The sequence below is a fragment of the Polypterus senegalus genome, chromosome 10 (genome assembly GCF_016835505.1).
Source record: "Polypterus senegalus isolate Bchr_013 chromosome 10, ASM1683550v1, whole genome shotgun sequence".
In the NCBI taxonomy this organism is placed as follows: Eukaryota; Metazoa; Chordata; class Cladistia; order Polypteriformes; family Polypteridae; genus Polypterus; species Polypterus senegalus.
This window is the reverse complement of record NC_053163.1, coordinates 155,083,001-155,100,475: the sequence shown is the minus strand read 5'-3', so window position 1 is coordinate 155,100,475 and position 17,475 is coordinate 155,083,001.

Here is a 17,475-nt window from a genome sequence, read left to right as displayed (position 1 = left end):
GTCTTGACAGGGTCTACAGGCCGAAATGCATTGAGTTGCCGCCACGTGATTGGCTGATTAGATATTTGCATTAACGAGCAGTTGAGCAGGTGTACTTAATAAAGTGACCGGCGAGTGTATATATATTTTTTGGTTAATACACTTGATCTGTCTGGACGTCTCTCTGGTGTGTGTTGTTAATATTCAGGTGTTGGGGGGGAATACAGCAGGTGCTGAGGTGTTGGCCTGATTCCATCCATCACTCATTTTAAAGGTATGTCAGCTTCATCGCAATGCAAATCTCTTGGCAACCTCAGCACCCTCCCAGAATTCGGGGTTCGCTACAATCTGAAAGCCATGAACTTCACACTTTGTACCTCTAAGATGGTCTCACAAACTTCGACTTACAGTTTCCATTTGGGTTCTGTGAGTAAATCATTCAAGCGGTATCTACCTTCTGGAATATTCTGCACCTGTTGTTTTTACTTTCTCCTATACGAAGTATAGGGAAAGTATTGGAATCGTCCAAAAATTCAATGTCGATATTTTGATGAATCTCGACATTTTAGACATACTTGACTTTCTGGTATACAAAGAATAGCGAAAGTATTGGAATCGTCCAAACATTTGATGTCGAGATTTTGATGAATCCTGACGTTTTACACCTACCTGACTTTCTCATATATGAAGTATAGGGAAAAAGTTTAAATCATCCAAAAATTCAATGTTGAGATTTTGATGAATCTCGATTTTTTAGACCTACTTGACTTTCTCATATACGAAGTATTGGGAATGTATCGGAATCGTCCAAAAATTCAATGTTGAGATTTAAAAAAATCTTGACATTTTAGACCTCCCTGAGTCCAATTTACTTCCTTGTAGGGAATGTATTGGAATCGTCCAAAAATTCGATGTCGAGATTTTAATGAACTCTCTGAGTTCAATTCTCTTTCTCGTAGGGAACGTATTGGAATTGTCCAAAAATTTCATGTCGAGATTTTGATAGATAGATAGATAGATAGATAGATAGATAGATAGATAGATGTAAAAGGCAAGGCTGGATAGATAGATAGATAGATAGATAGATAGATAGATAGATAGATAGATAGATAGATAGATAGATAGATAGATAGATAGATAGATAGATACTCTCAACATTTTAGATCTCCCTGAGTCCAAAAACACAATTTTTGAAATTTCGTCTGTGTCTGTGTGTGTGTGTATGTAAACACCATAACTTGAGTACACTCTCTCTTCAGTCAATCAAATTTTGCATACAAGTATTATTTACAAAGCATAGATTTCTATCAACTTTTAAGTTATTTCTGCTAACCAAGTGGTACTTTAACTTTTATTCATGTAGCTGTTGAGTCCAATTTATTCAGCTTTACTTTTGTAATTGTTCAATATATTATTAATTTGATTTGATTTGTTGTTGATTGTTCTTTAATGTATATAACATAAACATATAATCATTGTCTTGAAGTTTAGATAGATAGATAGATAGATAGATAGATAGATAGATAGATAGATAGATATGGAAGGCACTATATAACAGATGATAGATAGATAGATAGATAGATAGATAGATAGATAGATAGATAGATAGATAGATAGATAGATAGACAGATAGATAGATAGATAGATATGGAAGGCACTATATAACAGATGATAGATAGATAGATAGATAGATAGATAGATAGATAGATAGATAGATAGATAGATAGATAGATAGATAGATAGATAGATAGATAGATAGATAGATAGATAGATAGATAGATAGCTACTTTATTAATCGCAAGGGGAAATTCCCATACTCCAGCAGCAGTATACTGATAAAGAACAATATTAAATTAAAGAGTGATAACAATGCAGGTATAACAGACAATAACTTTGTTTAATGTTAACGTTTACCCCCCGGGTGGAATTGAAGAGTCGCATAGTGTGGGGTCTCCTCAATCTGTCAGTGGAGCAGGATGATGTCAGCAGTCTGTCACTGAAGCTGCTCCTCTGTCTGGAGATGATCCTGCTCAGTGGATTCTCCATGACTGACAGGAGTCTGCTCAGCGCCCATCGTTCTGCCACGGATGTCAAACTGTCCAGCTCTGTGCCTACAATAGAGCCTGCCTTCCTCACCCGTTTGTGCAGGCGTGAGGTGTCTCTCTTCTTTATGCTGCCTCCCCAGCACACCACCGCGTAGAAGAGGGCGCTCACCACAACCGTCTGCTAGAACATCTGCAGCATCTTATTGCAGATGTTGAAGGACGCCAGCCTTCTAATGAAGTATAGTCGGCTCTGTCCTCTCTTGCACAGAGCATCAGTATTGGCAGTCCAGTCCAATTTATCATCCAGCTGCACTCCCAGGTATTTATAGGTCTGCAACCTCTGAACACAGTCACCTCTGATGATCACGGGGTCCATGAGGGGTCTGGGTCTCCTAAAATCCACCACCAGTTCCTTGGTTTTGCTGGTGTTCAAGTGTAAGTGGTTTACTTCTCAAATATCCATCCCCATATCTGAGTATACGAGAATGTCTAGAGGAGACCACACCTGATATTTCTTATAGGTGTGATACTTCAAAATCTGCAATTTCCATTACTACGGGATTTTTCAGGAGCATAACTCCCGCGGATAACGAGAACCGACTGTTCAAAATCATAATCGAACCAAAGCACATGAACACACCTCTAGTCAGCCTTCAGATGAGCCTCATCACGTCCTGCAGGCCTCCATAAGCAGAGCCGTCCAAACGACCGAGACCCCATGTCACCGGCATTCTAGCCCCACCCCTAACACCCAACCCCGCCCTGTTTCTAGGGGCTGCAGTGAAGGGCCCTTGTAATGACGCTTTACTCCTCAAATATCTCTCCCCATATCTGAATAAACGAGAAAGTCCAGGGGAGACCACTCCCGATTTTTTAACTATGACTGTTGGCTTTGCTTGGACTTTTGCAGTCTTTTATTTTTTTGACTTTCTGGTTCTGACCTCAGCGTCTTTATGGCTTACGTTTTCCGATTTAAGAACATTGAGTCTTCATTCATGGGCAGTAAATCAAGACAGAAGTTGATAAGTTAAATTCAGCCTGGTGCTAAAACAGATGACCAGGCTTTCTCTCTAAGATTCAAACAGAACGGTCCACTTCTGTTAGGCTGGGAGTGAGTCCTGTAGTTGTGTCGCAGTGGGGTCTACAATCCTACATTACTGTTTTGGGCAGAATCCCAAAAAAAAAAAAATTCTACCGAGGACCTGGCAAATGCTTGGAATAATGTACCGTAGCTGTCATCTGGCAGTCATTTGCGGCAGTCCTTTCTTCACGTCTGCTGCAACCTACAATTTTGATTACTGTAGTGCCACTGGGGTAAACTGTAATTACTGACTGGTGATGATAGTGTGCTGCGCCTGAGGCATGGAACTGCACCAGCATGGCACTAAGTGTCAGTTATTTCACCCGGCTACTGTATCTTGTAGCTGTCTGTATTCTGCTATTAGTGGCCAGGCATCAACGGTGCTCATTCGAATTGCTTTTACAGCGTTTTGCCATTTCATTTTTATTTCTACACTCTTTTTAAATTATAACTGAAAAGGGTCTTGAATTTACTAAACTATATCATTCTCACACCCACTTAATCCAGTTAAGGGTCATGGAGGGGACAAGCAGATCTTGACAGTGCCGGGCAATAGTGGAAAGGGTCCTAGTCTTTGGTAGGGCCAGAGGCGGCCTTAGGGGTGTGCGGGACTTAGAGATGACCAGCCCCACACGGGGCCGGTTATGTCAAATGCTGTTACCGGTATGTGTGGTGCGGACCACCAGGATGGCATCGCCACCTGAACCCGACACAGACAAGTTCAAGGCACACACGTTTTATTAAATTTTCTTTTTACCTTGTGGGCAATGACTTCCCCCGTTCCCACAAGCTCAGCACAGTCCAAAGCACCAACACAGCACAGTAAGTCTTCCTTCACTCCTCTGGTCAAGTTTTGTCTTCCTCCTCCCAATTCTGGCCTCCTAAATAGTGGCTGCTGGCTCCTTTTATAGCCCACCCGGAACTGTGTGGAAGAACTTCCCATAAGGACTCAGCAGCTCCTGCTGCAGTACCCCCTGGCATCGCCTGCGGATCCCAACACCACACTCCAACTCCCATGAAGCCCTGCAGGAGTCCGAGGGGGGTTGCCATCTAGTGTCCCGGGGGGAGGTAACTCTCTGGCTACACTTGCTATGTCCGTCCTTCCAGTGTGGAGGCGTCCCAGCCAGGTGAGGGCTTAGGCCGCATGCTACAGTGGACTGTATAAACTTGTGCGCAAATTTAATAAAAATAATGTTAACATACACCGGATGGGTGGTGGGGGCATCATAGCTAATCTTGCTAGTGCCACCACACCCCTCCAGTCAACTGGGTGCAGATCCTGGCCAAGTCACCACCAGTATCTTACAATGAGAACATTTCTAAGGGGTTGACTACTTTTTACTGGCATTGTATCCAGAAAGCAGAGGGCACAAGGCTGGCACAGGGCATAGTGCTGCTGGACAGTGAAGTTGTACTTTGCAGGCTCCGATCACAGGCACACCTACACTGGGCTCAATTTAGAGTCATTAAGTAACCTGCATGGCTTTGGGGACAAATAGTGTCAGTACCCACCAGAAAATGTACGCAGGCACAGGGAGAACTTTCAAACTCCATGCAGGCTCAGGATTTGATTCTGGAAACAACAGCACTAGCCACCGTTATGTCATACTGCCCTGTGAACCTTACATGTGTTTCAGAACATTAACCGTAACTGAATTTGGGGCCTTCAGGGCAGGATTCTATCGCATATTCTCTTTGTGGCCCTGTCAGCAGTGGCTCCCTCCTGGTATTCTCCTTTAGCAGTTTAGCCACTCGCTCACCATTATCTGCCATTTCTTGTTAGTCTTCAATCTCTATTTGTCCCATCAATCGACTCGCTGGCTTCCGGACAGTGTGAGGCCACCATGTACTTTTGCAGTAGAGGTGTCGGTGTGTTTATTTGCCTTTTTCTAGTCAGGTGGGATATGTCTGTGCATGGTAAGTGATGTATACGTGTGAAGAATGATGAAGAACATCTTATGACCTGGCTTTCTCTCTTGTTAGGCTGAAGGAGATGCAAGTGACGCCCGTCATCCAAGGTGAAAATTGAACTGACTCATCGGGAGGATTGTCACATGACTTAATTATCTCTGGGTAAGTGTCTACCATTTTTTTTTTTATCTTTTCTCGCTTTGCTGTACCGTTTCTTGTTTCTGCATCATGGCATCGTTAAAAACAGAAAGAAACAGTGGGCAGTAGCACTGATTACTAACTCACGCTGATGATGCCAATTCCTCGATATGCCAACCGGGTGTTCCTGTACTGGTTACTAGCTGGACACTGTCATACATATTGTGATGTGCTTGTACCCCTGTACTTTTTAAGGAGGACATTTTGGTTGTCTTGCAAAAGAGAAGGAGCTGCACTGCATTCTTGGTTTTTTAGCTTCAAAAAAAAAAGAACAAAAGTAAAGTATTGTAATAATCCTAGGCCTAGACATACGGCAGGGTACACAATAGGTTTGTGCCATCTTTGGGGTCATCCTTCTGAATCAGATCATGAAGTTCTTGGAGTCCAGCACTTAATTGTGAATCCATAAGCAGAAGTGTCAGCCCCGGCTCCAGAGCAGACTGATAAGGATGGGCACCCGAAAGAGTCGGGAGGGCTGTGGCGTGATAATGTCTCAGGAATCCAACAACTGGTAATGAATTCCTGACAGTGTGTATGTGTGTGTAAGTGTGTGTGTGTGTGTTGGCTTGACATGATACACATTATGGCCAAAAGTATGCGGACACCTCTTCAAATTATGGAGTTAAGATGTTTCATTGTTCATAAACTCCATTAGTACTGACAATGTTTCCCAAATGAGGCACATGACCTGCATTGTGAAGGAGCATTCAGTTACCGCACCATGGCCATGTAGCGCAATAACCCGAGGGTGATCCTCATTGTTGAAGAACCAAGTGGCAGGACCAGAGCAAGAGGTAACCCACATAACACCTAACTGGACTCCTTCATGTGTGTCTCTTTGGAGAAACCGTGGGTCCCGCTGGTTTGACTTTGTGTTGAGGCACATGACCTGCATTGTGAGGGAGCGTCAGTTACGGCACTATTGCCATGTGGCGCGATTACCCAACAATTATCCTCATTGTTAAAGACCTGAGCGGCTGGACCAGGCCAAGGGAACGCCCATGTAACACCTGACTGAACTCCTTCATGTGTGTTTCTTCGGAGAAAGCTTGGCTCCCGCTGGTTTGACTTTGTGTTGCTCATGGAGTCCAGAATGAGGCACATGACCTGCATTGTGAGGGAGCGTCAGTTACGGCACTACTACCATGTGGCGCGATTACCCGACAGTGATCCTCATTGCTGAGAACCTGAGTGGACACCCACACCCACGTAACACCTGACTGGACTCCTGCATGTGTGTCTCTTTGGAGACTCCTTGGGTCCCGGTGGTTTGACTTTGTGTTAAGGCACATGACCTGCATTGTGAGTGAGCGTCAGTTACGGCACTACTGCCATGTGGCGCGATTACCCGAGGGTGATCCTCATTGCTGAGGACCTCATTAGACACCCACACCCACGTAACACCTGACTGGACTCCTTCATGTGTGTTTCTTCGGAGAAAGCTTGGGTCCTGCTGGTTTGACTTTGTGTTGCTCACGGAGTCTAGATTGAAGCACATTACCTGAATTGTGTGGGAGCGTCAGTCACGGCACTTACGGCCATGTGGAGCGATTACCTGAGGGCCCGAGGACCCAAGTGGCTGGACCAGGCCAAGGGGACGCCCACGTAACACCTGGTTGCGGCAGATAGATGGTCATTTCCAGAGGGTGGGACTGGACCACGTGTCTGCCTGGGTCGTCGTGTGGTGGGTGTGTCAACGAGCTGTACCAGTGTATGCTCCTCCACCTGACCTGTACTGAAGACACTTTGACTATCATAAGATGCCACCTTTGCCACAAGTCAGTATGTGAAATTTCTGCACTGCTAGATCTGCCCCGGTCAACTGTAATTGATATTGTAATAAAGTGGACGCGTCGAGGAGCAAAGCACCTTGAGCATGGGAAAGGCACTATATAAATACAATGTTTTATTCTTCTTATTAACAACAGCTCGACCACAAAGTTGATGGACCACAGAAACTTACAGAGTGGGGTTGCCAAGTGCTAAAATGTGCAGAAATGGTCTGTCCTGTGTGGCATCATTCACAACAGAGTGCCAAGCTGGTAGCCACATCAGCATAAGAACCATCATGAAGTGGGTTGGCATGGCTGAGCATTTGCACAGCACACACACACACACCCCTAAGATCACAATGCCAATCCTGGCCTGGAGTGGTGTAAAGTATGCCACCACTGGACAACTAAAGCAGTGGAAATGTGAAGTGATGAGTCACAGTTTACTATCAGGAGGTCTGGGACTGGTCGATGCCAGGAGAACGCTACCTTCTTAACTGCATTGTGCCAGCTGTAAAGTTTGGTAGAGAAGGGTTTGGGCTCAGCCCCCTGGTTCCAGTAAAGGGTACTGCTAATGTTACAGCAGACAAAGTGGGTGGAGTGGTGGCTCTGAGGCTAAGGATCTGCACTGGTAATCCCAAAGGTTGCCGGTTCGAATCCCCGGCATTGCCAAAAAAAGAGATCCTACTCTGCTGGGCCCTTGAGCAAGGCCCTTAACCTACAATGTGCTCTGACCCCAAGGGGTATGCGAAAACTAACAATTGCCTAATAAAAAAAGGACATTTAGGTAATTGAGGCCTTCGAACTGCATTGAGTCAGATGTTCTCGTCCAACATCATTAACTGACCTCACATAGGCTCTTATGGCTGAATGGCCACAAATCTCCACCGACACACACCACAGTCTCATGTAAAGCAGAGTGGAGGCTGTTATGGGGTTTTGGAATGGGATGACCAACATGCTCACATAGGTGTGATGGTCACAAACGTTTAGCCATACAGTGTACTCGAGGGGCTTTTTATTGTTATTAACAACACTTACGTCAATAAAATCCCTGAAGCCGGGACTGAGAAGCACAAGACCCTGGTGTTAAAACTTCAACACCTGAAGAATGCAAAACTAAGAAGCAGTGCGCTCTAATCTCTTTTGCTTTATTTCATGAAATGGCTGTGTACTGAGTTCTTGTAGACATTTTGAAGAGGAAGGCCACAGCAGAGCATTCTGGTAGTTGTAGTCCTGCTGCTTCTGTCGGTTTGGCATGAAGGGTTTAATGTTGTGGTCCTGTGAGTCTCACATTGAATAATGAATACATATAATAAAGAGAAATAAACAGCAAAAGCAGCAGCTCCTGACTTTAATACTTCTAGTCCGAGACCAAAAAAGATAGGAGGGAAGCTGCGCATTCGTCCTCACACTCCGTTATGCAAAACCTAAGTAAACGCTAATGGTGTCTAATTCTTATAGTACTGCTTTACATATTAAAGAATAAGATGAGAAGTACAGTAATGGTTTATGGTTCTTTCAGTTCTGCATGCTGCTATGAATGTCTGTGTAAATAAGTACAACTATATAAGATAAAAAGCTAATGGTTATGCCCTCTTTAAAACAATGGAAACAAAGGTTAGAGACACAATGTTTCAATTCTATAGTCTTCACCTGTTGTGTTTGCTACTTACATGAAGTTAAAAGCATCAGCTTATGAGTTTGGCCTTAAAGTTCTACAGAGAGACGAACCTAGAAAGACATGTTTGGAGTCTCACGTGCCTTCAGTGCGTGTATTTAGTTCATGTAGCGCTGTACAACGCAAAGATAAGGCTGCAGCAGTGCATTCTGGTTCTTGTAGTTCGGGTCCTTCTCACTATCGGGCCTACAAAAATGTAGTGTAGTACTTGCAGTCCTGCATTGCTTTAGGAACACATAAGTAAAAATAGGAAAAGCCACAGCTGCTGACTTCAAAACTTGTAGCTCAAGACTGGAAAATTATAAGCACGGAAGCTGCGCACTCGCCCTCACACTCCATTATGCAAAACCTGAGTAAATGATAATGGTGTTCTTATTCTTGTAGTACTGCTTTACTTATTAAAGAATAAGATGAAAGCAATGGTTTCTGGTTCTTTCAGTTCTGCATGCTGCTATGAATGTCTGAGTAAATAAGTACACTATATAACTTATAAAGCTAATGGTTATGCCCTCCATAAAATAAATGGAAACAAAGGCTATAGACGCAATGTTTCAATTCTATTGTCTCCAGCTGTTGTGTGTGCTACTTGTATGAATTTAAATGCATCAGCATGTGAGTTTGGTCTTAAAAACTATAGAGATGCTATTGAGTGCTGTACACCACAAAGATAAGGCTGAAGCAGTGCATTGTGGGTTTTGTAGTTGTGGTCCTTCTCACTATCTGGCCTACAAAAATGGATTGTAGTTCTTGGAGTCCTGCATTGCTTTAGGAACACATAAGTAAAAATAGGAAAAGCAGCAGCTGCTGACTTCAAAACCTGTACCTCAAGACTGAAAAATAGAAGCAAGGAAGCTGCACACCCACCTTCACACTCCATTATGCAAAACCTAAGAAAATGATAATGGTGTCTTCTTCTTGTAGTACTGCTTTATTTATTAAAGAATAAGATGAGAAGTACAGTAATGGTTTCTGGTTCTTTCAGTTCTGCATGCTGCTATGAATGTCTGTGTAAATAAGTACAACTATATAAGATAAAAATCTAATGGTTATACCCAGTATAAAATAATGGAAACAAAGGTTAGAGACACAATGTTTCAATTCTATAGTCTTCACCTGTTGTGTTTGCTACTTACATGAAGTTAAAAGCATCAGCATATGAGTTTGGCCTTAAAGTTCTACAGAGAGACGAACCTAGGAAGACATGTTTGTAGTCTCACGTGCCTTCAGTGCGTGTATTTAGTTCATGTAGTGCTGTACTCCGTAAAGATAAGGCTGCAGCAGTGCATTCTGGTTCTTGTAGTTCTGGTCCTTCTCACTATCCGGCCTACAAAAATGTAGTGTAGTACTTGCAGTCCTGCATTGCTTTAGGAACACATAAGTAAAAATAGGAAAAGCCGCAGCTGCTGACTTCAAAACTTGTAGCTCAAGACTGGAAAATTGTAAGCACGGAAGCTGCGCACTCGCCCTCACACTCCATTATGCAAAACCTGAGTAAATGATAATGGTGTTCTTATTCTTGTAGTACTGCTTTACTTATTAAAGAATAAGATGAAAGCAATGGTTTCTGGTTCTTTCAGTTCTGCATGCTGCTATGAATGTCTGAGTAAATAAGTACACTATATAACTTATAAAGCTAATGGTTATGCCCTCCATAAAATAAATGGAAACAAAGGCTATAGACGCAATGTTTCAATTCTATTGTCTCCAGCTGTTGTGTGTGCTACTTGTATGAATTTAAATGCATCAGCATATGAGTTTGGTCTTAAAAACTATAGAGATGCTATTGAGTGCTGTACACCACAAAGATAAGGCTGAAGCAGTGCATTGTGGGTTTTGTAGTTGTGGTCCTTCTCACTATCTGGCCTACAAAAATGGATTGTAGTTCTTGGAGTCCTGCATTGCTTTAGGAACACATAAGTAAAAATAGGAAAAGCAGCAGCTGCTGACTTCAAAACCCGTACCTCAAGACTGAAAAATAGAAGCAAGGAAGCTGCACACCCACCCTAACACTCCATTATGCAAAACCTAAGAAAATGATAATGGTGTCTTCTTCTTGTAGTACTGCTTTACTTATTAAAGAATAAGATGAAAAGCAATGGTTTCTAATTCTTTCAGTTCTGCATGCTGCTATGAATGTCTGTGTAAATAAGTACAACTATATAAGATAAAAATACCCAGTAAAAAGTAATGGAAACAAATGTTAGAGATGTAGTGTTTCAGTTCTATAGTCTCCAGCTGTTGTGACTGCTACTTACATGAAGTTAAAAGCATCAGCTTATGAGTTTGGCCTTAAAGTTCTATAGAGAGAGACTAATCTAGAAAGACATGTTTGGAGTCTCACGTGCCTTCAGTGCGTGTATTTAGTTCATGTAGTGCTGTACACTACAAAGATAAGGCTGAAGCAGTGCATTGTGGGTTTTGTAGTTGTGGTCCTTCCCATTATCTGGCATACAAAAAAACAGCATAGTGCTTGATGTCCTGCATTGCTTTAGGAATACATAAGTAAAAAATAGCAAAAGACGTAGCTGCTGACTTCAAAACTTCGCCCGCACATTCGCCCTCACACTCCGTTATGTATCACCTAGGTAAATGACAATGGAGCCTAATTCTTGTAGCATTGCTTTACTTATTAAAGGAGATGACAGTAATGCCTTTTGGTTCTTTCAGTTCTGCACACTGCTATGAATATCTGTCTAAATAAGTTCAGCTATATAAGGTAAAAGAAGCAAAGGTTATACCCATTATTGAATAACAGGAAAAAAAAAGATTAGAGACACAACATTTTTTAACAGTGTAACCTTCACCTGGTGTGAGTCCAACTTATACGTAATGAAGATAAATGCATCAGCATACGAGATGTTAAACTAGGAAGACGTGTCTGTAGTCTCACGTGCCTTCATTGTGCGCGTTTATGTCATAAAGTGCTACACAATATAACAAATAAGTCTGAAGCAATGCATTCTGGTTTTTGTAGTTCTGGTCCTTCTCTTTATCTGGCATACAAACAATGTATTGTGATCCTTGCAGTTCTGCATTGCCTTTTCCATCCATAGGTATATTAAATAGCAAAAGCTGAAGTTTATGACTTTAATACTTGCAGGTCTGGACCAAGAAATTTAAGTAAGGAAGTTTGGCACTCCAACCTTATACTCCGTTGTGATCAATGTTAATAAAAGGCAAAGGGTTCTAATTTTTCTAGTAGTGCTGTTTATATTAAAGGGCCAAGGTGTCAGCAATGCATTGTGGGTATTGTAGTCCTGCACAGTGTTATGAATGTGTGAGTAAGTACTGACAATATAAAGTAAGGAAAGTAAAGGTCATTCCCATCATTATAAAACAGAATAAAAGATTACAGGCACAACATTTCAACTGTCAAGTCTTCATCTGGTGTGTGTAATATTTATATGTAATGAGCGGTAATATATGAGCAAAGGCGGCCTTAGGCGTGTGCAAACTGTGCACCTGCACAGGGCCGCCAAATCCCAATATGTATTGAATATAAAACAGAAAGAGAAAATAACGACACAGCTAAAAACTCAGCCGCAAATTTCAGCAAAATTGAAACACTTGTGTCATGAGCACAAGGCGGCTATGCAGTGTCCGCAACGGACGTGGCCATCCGGCGTGCATAAGATACCATATTGACATTGGCGGGCTAAGGGGCCACCGATTCTTTCTCTGCCCAGGGCCGCCACGAGCCTAGAGCCGCCCCTGATATGAGTTTGGTACTTATAGTTCTTTACCTAAAATGAATCAGCTAAGAAGACATATATGGGGTCTCATGTGCCTACTGAGATAGAGGCGGTGTATGCTTATAAGCACTTTGAGCTACATTATTTGTATGAAAATGTGCTATATAAATAAATGTTGTTGATGTTGTTATATCTCGCAAAGTGCAATCCATTACAATGAATAAAGATAAAGCAATGCATTCTGGTTTCTGTAGTTCTGGTCTTCCTCTTCATCTGGCATACAAAAAGGTATTGGTGATGCTTGCAATCCTGCATTATTTTATGAATCCATAGATGTATCAAATAACAAAACCAGCAGTTTATGACTTCAATATGTGCAGCACTAGACCAAAAAAAACATAAGGAATGAAGTTATGCATTACTCTTAGTTAAGGGCAATGCATCTAATTCTTCAAGTAGTGCTCTATGTATTAAAGAACAAGATGACAGAAGTGCATTGTGGGTATTGTAGTCCTGCACCCTGTTATGAATGTGTTTGTGAATAAGTACTAACAATTTAAAGTAAAAAAAAAGGTCATTGCCATCTTGAAAAATACAAAATCAAACACCAGAGACACGTTTTATCTGTACAGCCTTTCACCAGGTTGTGTACTTCTCATGTTTAATCTTTTATAATTAATAAGAATAAAAGGATCAGCATGTGGGTTTGGTACTTATATTTTTGGGATTAGAGAGAATAAACCTGGAAGACATGTTTGGGGTCTCCTGTGCCTTCTGTGACAAAAAGGCCATGCATGCTTATATTTCTCAAAGTGCCATACGTTACAAAGAATAAGGATGAAGCGATGCATTCTGGGTGTTGTAGTTCTGGTGCTGCACTTCATCAGGCATGTGTTAGAAAAAACTGTCGGTGAGACTTTGCGTGTGTTTTTGAGGGAGCCTTTCCTGTGCCACTAAGACTTTCTCTACTGGCATGCAATTTGTCCAGCACAGGAAATATGATAACTTTCATTTGTTTAGCTGTAGTATTACGTGTAAGAAGTTTTCATTAATCTGTGGTGGGCTGGCGCCCTGCCCGGGGTTGTTTCCTGCCTTGTGCCCTGTGTTGGCTGGGATTGGCTCCAGCGGACCCCCGTGACCCTGTAGTTGGGATATAGCGGGTTGGATAATGGATGAATGGAAGTTCTCATTAATGCTAAGACATTTGCCAAAGACTTTTAATCAATGTCACTACTTGAGGGCTTTTAGATCTGTACAGATTTATGGTTTGTTATGAATTATACTGTTTATTTGTATGTTGCGGGCGACACGCTGGTGCAGTGGTACCGTTGCTGCCTCGCAGTTAGGAGACCTGGGTTTGCTGTGTGGAGTTTGCATGTTCTCCCCGTGTCTGCGTGGATTTCCTCCCACAGTCCAAAGACATGCAGGTTAGGTGCATTGGTGATCCTAAATTGTCCCTAGTGTGTACTTGGTGTGTGTGTGTGCCCTGCAGTGGGCTGGCACCCTGCCCGGGATTTGTTCCTGCCTTGCACCCTGTGCTGGTTGGGATTGGCTCCAGCAGACCCCCGTGACCCTGTGTTAGGATATAGCAGGTTGGATACTGGATGGATGGATTTGTGTGTTGTGTGTTCATCTGAGGTAATAACGGGTTGTTAACAACAATAAATGTCAGGGAGCCAATGCAGCTGTCTCTGTTTACTTCAGACAGAAATGTCGCCCTCTGGTGTTCTAACAGAATAGCACTGCCAATCACGGCTTACTTGTTATAGCTGGAAGGAACTCTGACCCTACAGCTCTCTTGTCATTAACTGCCGCCTCTTTCTGGGTGGCTGGGCTTTCATGGTTTTTAGGGGCGGAGTCTGTTGCCCTCACTGGGTGATTTCCCGGCACTGTGGAGTCAAAGGAAGACAGCACAGTTAGCAGCAGTCGGCCCACAGAGGTATTACATGCCTGGGAGCAACCTGCATGGAAGATGACCCTCTGACGTGCATGCAGAACAGTTGATTGGTTAAAATCACGGATGTCAAACTCCGATCCTGGAGGGCCGCTGTGGCTGCAGGTTTTCATTCTAACCACCTTCTTCATTAGTGACCAGTTTTTGCTGCTCCTTAACTTCTTTTGCCTTACGTTATAATTAACTTGACTCAGGCCCCTTAGTTGTCTCTTTTTCATTAATTAGCAGCCAAACAATAATGAGACACAAAACAAGCCGCCACTTGACCAGATCACCTGTGCCCATCACACAATATCTGAAAATAAAGAAAAGCTCAACAGTTTCGAAAATGTCTGCTGTGGCAGAATGAAAGCAGCAACAAGCCATGGAAGTTAAATAGCGGGTTTAATTAACAGCGAGAATGGGCTTCTCGTTAAGAAATTGGTTGGAGTTTGATATCCCAGTTTAGCTGGTCATCTGTTTCACGTCTCATTTCTGTTTGGCTGCCATTTCATGAAGCAATGAATCAATTCAGAGGACTGACTCCTTAAAAACAGGGCTATTAAAATGAAGGGAAAAGGAGTTAATTAGCAGTGAAAACTGATAGCCGATTAGGGAAAGGGTGAGAATGAAAACCTGCAGCTGCTGGATCCTTTAAATGGATGTTTTTCGAGGGTGCCTTCCTCTACCAGTGTACATTTACCGTGAGATAACATGACATTTCATTTTTTTAAATGCAGTATAATATATAAGAAGTTCCAAATCGTGATAAGACATTGGTCGAGTTGATCCAGGTATTTGAGGGGTTTCTCGTAGATCTGTAAGGTCTGTTATGAATTATACTATTTATCTCAGAATAAGAATCAGAATCAGAGTTATTGGCCAAGTATGCACGCATACAAGGAACGTGACTCTGGTTTTGGTGACTCTCCAATTATAAGTTAAACCAGAAACGGCGCACTGAACGCTAACATGCAGTGAATACACTTGGCTTATAGTTTTCAGGCTCTCTTTCTCTGTACATTTATCATTCGTTTGCTCAGAGGTTGATACGCTTGCTATTTCCTGAGCAGCTCTTCTTTACTCCACCCTTTTACATAAAAAAACTGATTAAGTCAGTGTCTGTGTTGCAATTACTTTACATTTTCCTTAATTTTTCACTTAAATCTTCAATCTGCCTCAAGAATGATTTAAGATATGAAGAGATAGGAGAAGTGACGGCGAAGGTGGTAGGGATGAGAACGGCGCCCGTACGCATGCGCCGCACGGTTGCCCTGCCGGCCGCTGCCGTGAGTCGATTCTACAATAAAATAAAATAAAAATAAAAAGAGGAATAACCTTGGAAAGTCAATCATCACCCTGGAAGCAGATAGCAGAGGTCATGTCGTGAATTAGACGCTCTATTGCGCCCGATTGACCCGGCACAGATTCGGCACATGTAAAAAGACACGGACTTTTATTTTTCTTCAGCTGGATGGGCACGTCTTCCCCGTGAACCCTCCAGCCACAACACAGTCCCAAGTACAAATCACAACCCTTCTTCTGGCACCACCAATCCTCCGAGGTAACCTCGTCCTCTTCCTCCCGATTCTGGCCCCGAGTGGTGGTTGCCGGTCCTTTGTAGGCCCTCGATCACCTGTTTCTGATTGCACTTCCGGGCGGGGCTGTAGAGTTGTCCAGGATGGCTGTGGGATCCATGAGGCACCTCCTGGCAGCCACCCCAGATCCCAACAGGGCTGTGGAGAACTCCATCTCCCATGGAGTCCATCATCTGCCAGAGAGGCTGCCACCAAGCGTTCCAGGGGAGGTGCTGAGGAGTCCATGGATGCTCCCCCAGAATATATTTAGAAGGGGCATCCCGGCTGGGCATGGGACCCGGCCGCCTGCCACAATGTGTACCAAATTTCAGGTCAATCGGCGGTCAAATGGTTTGCAAGCTACGGGTGATTTAAAAATCCCAGACAGACAATCAAGACAGCCACCGTAGCGTATTATATATATCACCAGTAATGGCGGACTGCTATAACGATAACGTGCAGTGAATCCACTTGACTTGACTATTCCTAGTTTTCCTCCTCTTTCTCTGTACGTTTATCACTCGTTTGCTCAGAGGTTGATACGCTTGTTGCTTCCTGAGCAGCTCTTCTTTTCTCCACCCTAGCGGCCCGCTTCTTCTCTTCTCCCGTTGGCATCTTTTCACGTTAAGTCCGCGTTTGTGTTGCAATCACTTACTACGTTTTCTCTAATTTTTCAATTAAGTTGGCACTTAAGTCTTCAATCTGCCTCAAGAATAATTTAAGATATGAAGAGGTAGGGGAAGTGACGGCGAAGGTGGTAGGGAATGAGAACGGCGCCCGTACGTATGCACCGCACGGCTGCCCTGCTGCCCACTGCCAAGAGTTGATTCTACAATAAGATAAAATAAAAAGAGGAATAACCTTGGAAGTCAACCTTCACCCTGAAAGCGAATAGCAGACGTCACGTAGTATATTTCAGGTCAAACGGTTTGCGAGCTACAGGTGATTTAAAATCCTGGACAGACAAACATATAACATATATTACATATAAAGATACTCGACATACACGCGACAGTTAATCTGGTATGTTGATTGGTTTAAACAGACGTCTTCCAAATGGACGTTATGCAACATATAAAGCAAACGCTCTCCCATATTCACTCCGACAAGTACCGACAACCAAGCTGTTTGTTTACTGGGCTCTCTCACGCTTGTTGTGGTAAAGGGGCGTCCATCGTGGAAACATCAGAGTGCTGATCTCCATCATGATATGAATGCATTGTGATCCTTTGCAGTCCTTCATTGTTTTTATGAGCCCATAGTTTTATTAAACAGCAAAAGCAGCCATTTATGACATTCGTTCTTGTAGTTCTACACCAAAACACATTAGCGAGGAAGAGCAACACTCCGACCGCACGGTTAAGTGTGTTGAGTCGTAGTTAAGAGTAATGCCTTCTGATTCTCAGAGCAGTGCTGTGTTTATTAAAGAACAAGAGGACATCAGTGCATTCTGGTTCTTGCAGTCGCGCACACTGCTGTTTTATGATTTGACGTATTAAACAGCAAAAGCAGCAGAATATAACTTTATAAGCAAGGAGGCTGTGGCACTGAGAGGTCTCATGGAGCGCAGAGATCGGCAGAGTTTCTTAGCAGCCTTTGTCGATTT